This window comes from Pseudopodoces humilis, chromosome 2, assembly GCF_049639895.1.
Source record: "Pseudopodoces humilis isolate 2021_Gansu_Grassland_sample_001 chromosome 2, ASM4963989v1, whole genome shotgun sequence".
In the NCBI taxonomy this organism is placed as follows: domain Eukaryota; kingdom Metazoa; phylum Chordata; class Aves; order Passeriformes; family Paridae; genus Pseudopodoces; species Pseudopodoces humilis.
The window spans coordinates 109,462,285-109,470,142 of NC_142201.1; positions in this window are offsets into that span (position 1 = coordinate 109,462,285).

A 7,858-nucleotide genomic window follows, 5' to 3' on the forward strand; every position below is an offset into this window, starting at 1 on the left:
GTTTTGCTCCCCTAGGCAAGAGGAATTTCATGTCTGGCCTCTCCTACTGCTGCTGTTGTGCCTAGCCTTGTCAGGTGGGAGCCTTTCCCAGGTAGGTGCAGAGCAGAGCCATGGGGCTTCATTCTCAAACCTGGTGGGTGTGAGGGGTCTGGGCATCCCCAGCCCATGGAATGAGCTAAACAAGGATTTACAGGATCACATTTTGCACTCAGGTGTCTAAACTTCACCTGGGTCCTGCTCTAGGAGACTAGGAGCTTCCCTTTATTTGGCTCATCTCTCAAGTAAGAATTGTGATGTCCCTTTCTTGTATTTCTGTAAGTTTAGATCGTGGTGGAAGATTTGTGGAGCAGCAGGAAAAACAACCCCTTTTCACTGTGTGCATGTACAATGTCTTAAAAATAACAGGACCCCAACCTCAGCTCTGTATAGGTGACTGCTGTAAAACAAACAGCATGGGATAGAAGAGTCTGAGCCCCAGACACAGGGAATATAACTAAGTTTCCTTGCCTGCTGCACTGAAGCTGTTCCCTCTTCTACAAATACATCAAGAATGTGTAAAAAATCCCCTGTGTTTGTCCTGTTTTCCAAGTAGGAATACAAACACCTGCACCGTGTAGCTGTTCTGTGAGTACAGGGTAGAACAGACACCTTTCAGAGCACGCTGGGCAAACTGTACATATGCAGATCCTCTGCACAGCAGGTCTGACAATTTTTGGATTCATTAGACATAGTGTGTGAATGCTATACAGTTCACACTCCCCAGTGTGCAGTCAGCCTATCCTGAATTTCTGGATGTTCAGCAGTCCAACTATCTGAAAGGCCTGATGGGCATGTGGAAATTCTGGATAAGCATATGCAGTATTGAGATTTCATCCCAACCAAATTTCCAGGTGGAGAAAGACGAGATGTCCAAGCAAATAGGTACATGTGGAAGCTCACAGTGCTGAAAAAGAAGACGTGGTTCACCTCTACCTGTGCAGCAACCATCCTTATCTCTTCTGATCTATGCTGCTCTGCCTTGCCCAGCACTTTTCTTCTCATTGATTGCCCAGGCTGTTCCAAAAGCTACAGTTTTGTGTTGGCTCTGCTACCCTGAGCTTGCATGGCTTTCTGTGGTGGCCTGTGCACACACATTCAGTCTCATAATGTGTAGACTGCTCCTGTTTGCTGCCTGTCCCTCTCTCCCTCGGAGTAAATGTCCTGAAGTGGTCACAATTTGCCGTGCTCCAGTCTTTTGCCCAACCCCATTTCCCCTTCTCAATACAGACCACCTATATCACTGCTAGAGATGTTTCATTCCTGGTCAGACCTCAGACAAAATATTCTCAAGAAAATCTCAGGAATCCCATTATTGCGAATTTTCAAGCCATCTGTTACTTTTCTTGAAGTCCCTGGTCTTCGGTTCATGGGCTTATGCAAGAATATCAGCCTTCCCTTAAGAAGGAAGAGTAACTTCTGCAGCTCGTGAAAGGCTCAGACACTGGAATAGCAGAAGAAGACCCTGAAGTGATCATGTGTGTGTGTGTGTGAGTTTTCAAGCCAGATTTCCGAACCGATGCCCTGATTTCCAGGTCCTGTTGCTCTCTGGGGGTGACACTGCCCGGTCGGGCGGGGTTTGTCCCGTTCTGCTGGAGGCAGAGGATGCACGGAGGAGTGCGGTAGGAGGAGGGCGGCTGCGGGGCGCTGCAGCAGAGGTATCCCGAAGCGGCCCGAGCCGGAGGGGGCTGTTCCCTGGCAGCGCATTGTTTCCCGGTGGTGTCATGCCGTGAGGTGGTGCCGGCTGTGGTTGTAACCAGCAGGCGGAGCTGGGCTGGATAAACAAGCGAGAGCTATTCATAGCCATGAGGAGGGCAGAGCGCTCCTCTCCTAGCAACACAGCCAGGAGAAGAGCAGGAGAGCTCTGCCCAACTGCTGGAGAAATGTGTGTGCGGAATGTTGGTGTTCTTCCCTTCCCCACCAGTTGCCAGTCCATCGCTGTGCGGGGCCAGGAGCCCTCTCACCTGCCGCTCTCCCTCGCTCCAAAGCCTCGGTTTGATCTCAGGGATGTGCCCGTGCAGGTGGTGGCCAGCTCTGTTTCCTGGCGTTTGATCGGTGAAAATGTCCCTGCCTGCTTTTAAACGAACGAGAAATGAGGGTTAAAAGGTGGGGTGCAAACCTTCGCCCTTGGGCTGCCGCAGCTGGGAGCTCCTGGGAAGGGCTTGAGCAGGGACACCTCTGCCCTGCTGCCTGTCCCAGGGTGGGTGCTGGTCCCTCCTTGATCCAGCACACCCTTAAATACCCACAAACAGCTAGAGAGCTGCTGCACTTTCACTGTTCACTTCTTACCAGAAGGCCAATTACATCAAAACCTGCATGTAGGGTCTGATTTATTTTCTTGGATGTATGGAGTGAGGCACTGAAATAAATTGTCCAAAGCAGCTGTGGATATCTCATCCCTGGAAGTGCTCAAGGCTAGGTTGGATGGGGCTCTGAGCAATCTGGTGTAGTGGAAGGTGTCCCTGCTCATGGCAGGTGGGTTTGGAAATGGATGATCTTAAAGGTCTCTTCCAAACAAAACCATTCTGTGAAATCTTAGGTCATAGCTCTGGAAGCTTTGGTGCAGGAAGGTGATAAATCCATGGCAGGGAAATTATACCAGGTAAGTGTGCAGAGACAGCTTGTAAAGGAAGCTAGCACACCCAGCCATTTGAAAAATCAGGCATGTAGTAGCAAGGTACTGACAAGTGTTCCACACACCTGTAACACTGCCAGTAAATCAAGCAAAGGCATTTGTCAGCTTGTCATTAGGAGACTAATGAGGTAAGTACAACAGAATTTAGGGCAAGCAATGAGGCCAGCATCCCTCTGCAGTAGATTTGGCCAGAGACAAAGAAGAGTCAAAGTTTAAAAGCAAACAAGACTCCAAGCAGAGGGAGCTCAGTCCCTAATGAAGAGAGTCCCTTGCTCTGACCTCTGCGTGGTGCAGACTAAACTGGATCTCTGGGAAGGGCCAAGGCTGCCTTCATCCTGCTCCTGCCACGTAACGAGAGAGGCAGACACCTCAGGACCTCACACACTGATTTCACCACTCCATACTCATAACAAATGCCCTCAAATCGGTATGCACGTGTTTTGATCTCTGGCAGAAAATGATGAGCAGATTGCTAACATACACAATAGTTTTCCAGCAAGGTTTCAATGTGTGAATTTAGTAAATTGTTGGGAACAAAAATGGAGGGGAAAAAATCAGAAGCTCAATTACAATGTCTATCTGAAAGCTGCATACTAGGCCTCCAGATCTCTCACAAAACATGCCACCACTTGAACTCCAGGAGTAATTAAATTTTATGGAGTTTGGCGAGAAGAGAGGGCCTCAACTCATAGTTTACCATTTGGTTACAAACTACTTGCTAAATAGCAGGAGAATTATCAAATCCAGGAACACTGGGTTCTGCTCCTAGCTATAGGAGCTAGAGGTTAAAGCAATGAAGGGGTCGATCTAGTCATGTAATTTGCCCCATCCAGATGAAAGGCAGACTAGCTGAAGGAGTAAGAGAAATGCATTCTAGTCTCAGTTGTTGCCATACTGTGCAGCTTTTTTCTTTATTTTTGCATTGCAGGACGGTTAGGGCATGTAAGGGGTCACAGACCGAAGCCTTGGCCAGCAAGTAAAGTTAGGAAGTGCCCTGTAATGTAAGTGAACTAGCAGTAGGAGAAAGCCAGGGATGTAAGGTGTGTTTCCTCAGGGCAGCCTCCCTGAGTCTGCAGGAAATTCAGCCCGGGACTCTCACTTAGTGATCTCATTGAATCAGCTGATAAAGCAAAAGCCCAGTACAGCTAAGAGTTCGTGATAGAAACAATGATAAGGCAAGAGAGAGGGAAGAAAAAAGAACAATTGATTTAATGCCTTCTTCATTTGTATTTAAATAAATAAAGATGCCAACAGAAGGCTCTAGGCACCTTACCACACAATTAACACAACCAAAGAGAAACCAAACTATGCACCACTCCCAAGCAGCATGAAATGATTATCCAGAATGTGCTCTGCCACCTCCCAGAGGAAAAAAAAAAAAAGACTCCTCACAGCCTCCCTCTCTAAAGGGTGACATTTGCAATGTGCTTGCCTTGCAGGCATCTGCAGGGAAAGGGGGACAGCACATCCCTGAGAGCCGCTGGTGCCCTGCCAGGGACACCCCTGCCCATGGCCTGAGGAGACATGAAGTGCTCCCAGTCACTAGCACATTGGAATGGGATACAACTTACTGCTCTTCTTCCTTAGCAGAAAAAATGTTGGCTCACCCCGGCCTCTGTTGACACTGAAGCATTATTGCTGGCCCTGGTATAACGAGCTGGAAAACTTCTGTGTCCTAATGAAAAAAAAGGGAAAAAACCCGTAATTTCACCAGTTGTTTCACTAGCAGGACTGTTACAAGCTCCAAGCCATAATGTTGTTAGTGTTTCTCCCACCACCAGGCAGTTTGAATTGTTTCTGTTTCCCATTAGCATGTCTTGCCCAACGCTGCAGCTGCACACACACCCACCCACCCCTCCCGCTGCCGGTGGAGCCAGGGCTGGGGCTGACAGTGCTCCAGCCCTCAGCTCCAGGGACACAGCCTTCCCCTGCTGTGCAGGGGCATCCCAGGGCGGTCAGGTGTGGTGCCCGGGGTCTTGCAGCATGCCAGCTGCTCGTCCTGCACAGCAGCAGATTTTTGCTTGAGTTCAGGTGGATTACACTTGGTGAGCAGAGACTACTGCAGCAGTCATGCTGAAATGCTGAGCCAGTCACTCTCAGAGCCGGGGCAGAGTGCCACAAAATCACCTGTGAGTGAATGTTTTGCGCTGTAGGAGGGTGCCTCGTGTCCTCTCTGGCTGGTCCCAGTGATCCCCAGCCCCATCTCTCACACAGGAGCTCCCAAGAAGCTACAGTGCTGCAAGGCGAGCTCACACCAGCAAAACACACCAGGGACTGGGATGAGGTAGGGGAATGGGGTGTACCTGTGTGTGTTGGTCCAAAGAAACCAAGTGAAGATGGGGCAGATAGGAGCCAGAGTCAGAGGGCAGAGGCTGGGTGTTGTGAGTGGGGACAGTGCAGGAATCAGAACTTCATAGAATCACAGAATCAAAGAATCATAGAAATGCTGGGTTGGAAGGGACCCATCAGGCTCCTCAAATCCAACTCCTGGCCATAGGCAGGACATTCCAAGAATCACACCATGTGCCTGAGAGCATTGTCCAAAAACTTCTTGAACTCTGTCAGGCTGGTGCCCTGGGGAGCCTGTTCAGTGCCCAGCCACCCTCTGGGTGAAAAACATTTTCCTGATATTCAACCTAAACCTCCCCTGACTCATCTTCATCCCATTCCCTTGGGTCCTGTCACTGGTCACAGAGTGAAGAGATCAGTGCCTGCCCCTCTGCTTCCCTTCATGAGGGTGTTGAAGACAACAATGAGCTCTCCCCTCAATCTCCTCTTCACCAGGCTGAACAGACCAAGTGACCTCAGCCACTCCTCTTAAGGCTTCCCTTCCACTCCCCTCACCATCCTCGTGGCCTCCTTTGGACACTCTCCAATGGCTTCATGTCTTTTTTGTATTGTGGCACCCCAAGCTGCCCCCAGCACTGGAGGTGAGGCCCTCCCAGCCCAGAGCAGAGCAGGACAATCCCCTCCCTTGCCCGGCTGGCCATGCTGGGCCTGGTGCCACCCAGGACAGGGATGCCCCTCCTGGCTCCAGGGCACTGCTGACTCAGATCCAATTTATCATCAACCAGGACCCCCAGGGCCCTTTCCATGGCACTGCTCTCCAGCCTCTCATTCCCCAGGCTATACACACAACAAGGATTGTCCCAGGTGCACAGTCCAGCACTCTGTAAATCTCCATACAGCTGGTGATCAGCCATCTCTAATTTCTCAAAGTCTCTCTGCAGGCTGTGTCTGCCCTCGAGGGAGTCAGCAGCTCCTCCCAATTAAGACTTGACAGTAAATTTACTTAGTATTCCTGCCAGTCCCATGTCCAAGTCGTTCATGACAGTGTTGAGGGTCACTCTTCCAGGATGGAACCAGACTGATGACCCCCCATTCACTGTCACTTTGTGCCTGACCTGTGAGCCAGTTACTCACCCACTGTGTAACACCGACACTTTGTCTGTGTGGCTGACACTTTGTCCAGAAGGAGACTGTGAGAAAAATTATCAAAAGCTATGCTGAAGTCCAAAAAGGTTATATTTACTGGTTTTCTTGCTAATTGGTGTTTGATTGTTGACTTTTTCCTGCCCAAGTATCAGTGAAATGAACAACTGCAGTTGCTGGAAAAAATCCTCTGCTGCATAAAGGCTCTCTGCTGTTGTGCTTCTGAGCTACCTGCTCCAGACTGAGCATGAGCTGTATCCTGACCATCTGGGTGACTGCAGAGGTGCCGTGGGGCAAGCTCAGACTGGCATAATGCACAATTCTGAGCACTGGACAAAAGAAAGAGCTTGCCTGAGTGGGCATGGGAAGGACCAGTGCGTACCCGGTTCTCCAGGCCTCTGGCAGATCCGGTGTGCAGAGGAGTGCAGCCTCCAAGTCATGTGCCAGCCAAGTACAGGAGACAGACATCACCTCCAGCCTTGGTAGCTTGGCAGAACTTGAAAGCACAAGTCTTGAACCACAGATAGTGGTTTTGCCAGGTTTAGTCTTTGCATCTTCTCATCTCTGGCTCTGCCCTCACAGTTGACATCTGACCATCTGCTCTGACAAAACCCTAAATTCTCGCAGGATGAAGTTACAAAGAGGAGACTTTCAACACTCCAATAACTTTCATTTGTCTTTGGGATCTCTACAGGTTTACAGTCATCAACTACAGCAATAACCAGAGTGATTCTTACGAAGCAAAGCAGGGTTAGATCTGCAGGTACTTGGGAGTCACAGTTGGATGCACCTCCACAGTGATGGGGATGACACCTGGCAACAATGCTGCCCTTATGAAATTACCTCACTCATCTGGCAGGTCAGCCACTGCCCTGCAGAGCCAATCTGCATTGTCCCACAGTGTTTGCCATCGTGGGGACCCTGACACCTATGCAGTACAATGCAGTACAGAGCACAGGGTTCTGCTGCTACTAAATCTGTACCTGAGTATGCAGGCATAGCAGAGCTCATGGGACATGAGCTGGCTTGGGTCCAGTACTAGTCCTGCCTCCTCGCTTCAGCAGTGTGCCTTCTGCAGCAAGCCTTGCCCTTATTACTTTGTGCACGGCTCTAAAAAGGTACCATGACTTCATGGGATCAAGGCCAGAGCTTTGAAGTCTGCAGGGCTCCCTGGTGCTGCATGGGCACAGTGACTTGGATCTTCACTGGCAGGACGTCCTTGCACCACCTTTCGCTGTGTGAAGATGTTTGCAGTATCCAGAGGATACAAAAGGAGGAACAAGTGACATCAGGAGATCTGCCTCTGACTGGGAATCCGGAGAGTTCATTCCAAGGTGCTCTCAGGTATGCTTTGTCAGCTACCCCAGTGCCAGCTTTGCCTCAGTACACACACCCCCATAATTCCAGCCCAGCAGCCATCATCACCCTCCTCTCAGTGGGCACTGCCTGGCTCGGAGCCTTCTCCTCGAGTTTCTGTCAACTGCCAGAAAAGCTCCTGCTCTCTTCTCCCTGGTGGCCAGAGCTCACATTTGGCAAGCAGAGCCCAGCAATCCTGCGAGACAGCATGCTTAAACAGAGGAGCTGAGTATATCTCCTTCCTTGTCCAGCAATTATTCTGCTTCCTTTCCTCATTCTAGGTCCCCAACCTGAGTGTCTCTGCCTCGGCGCAGGCTGGATGCGCTCCCAGCAGTGCTCAGCCCTGAGTGTCAGCTGGGAGCGCATGCAGCCACAACATCAGGCATGATCCCTGATCCC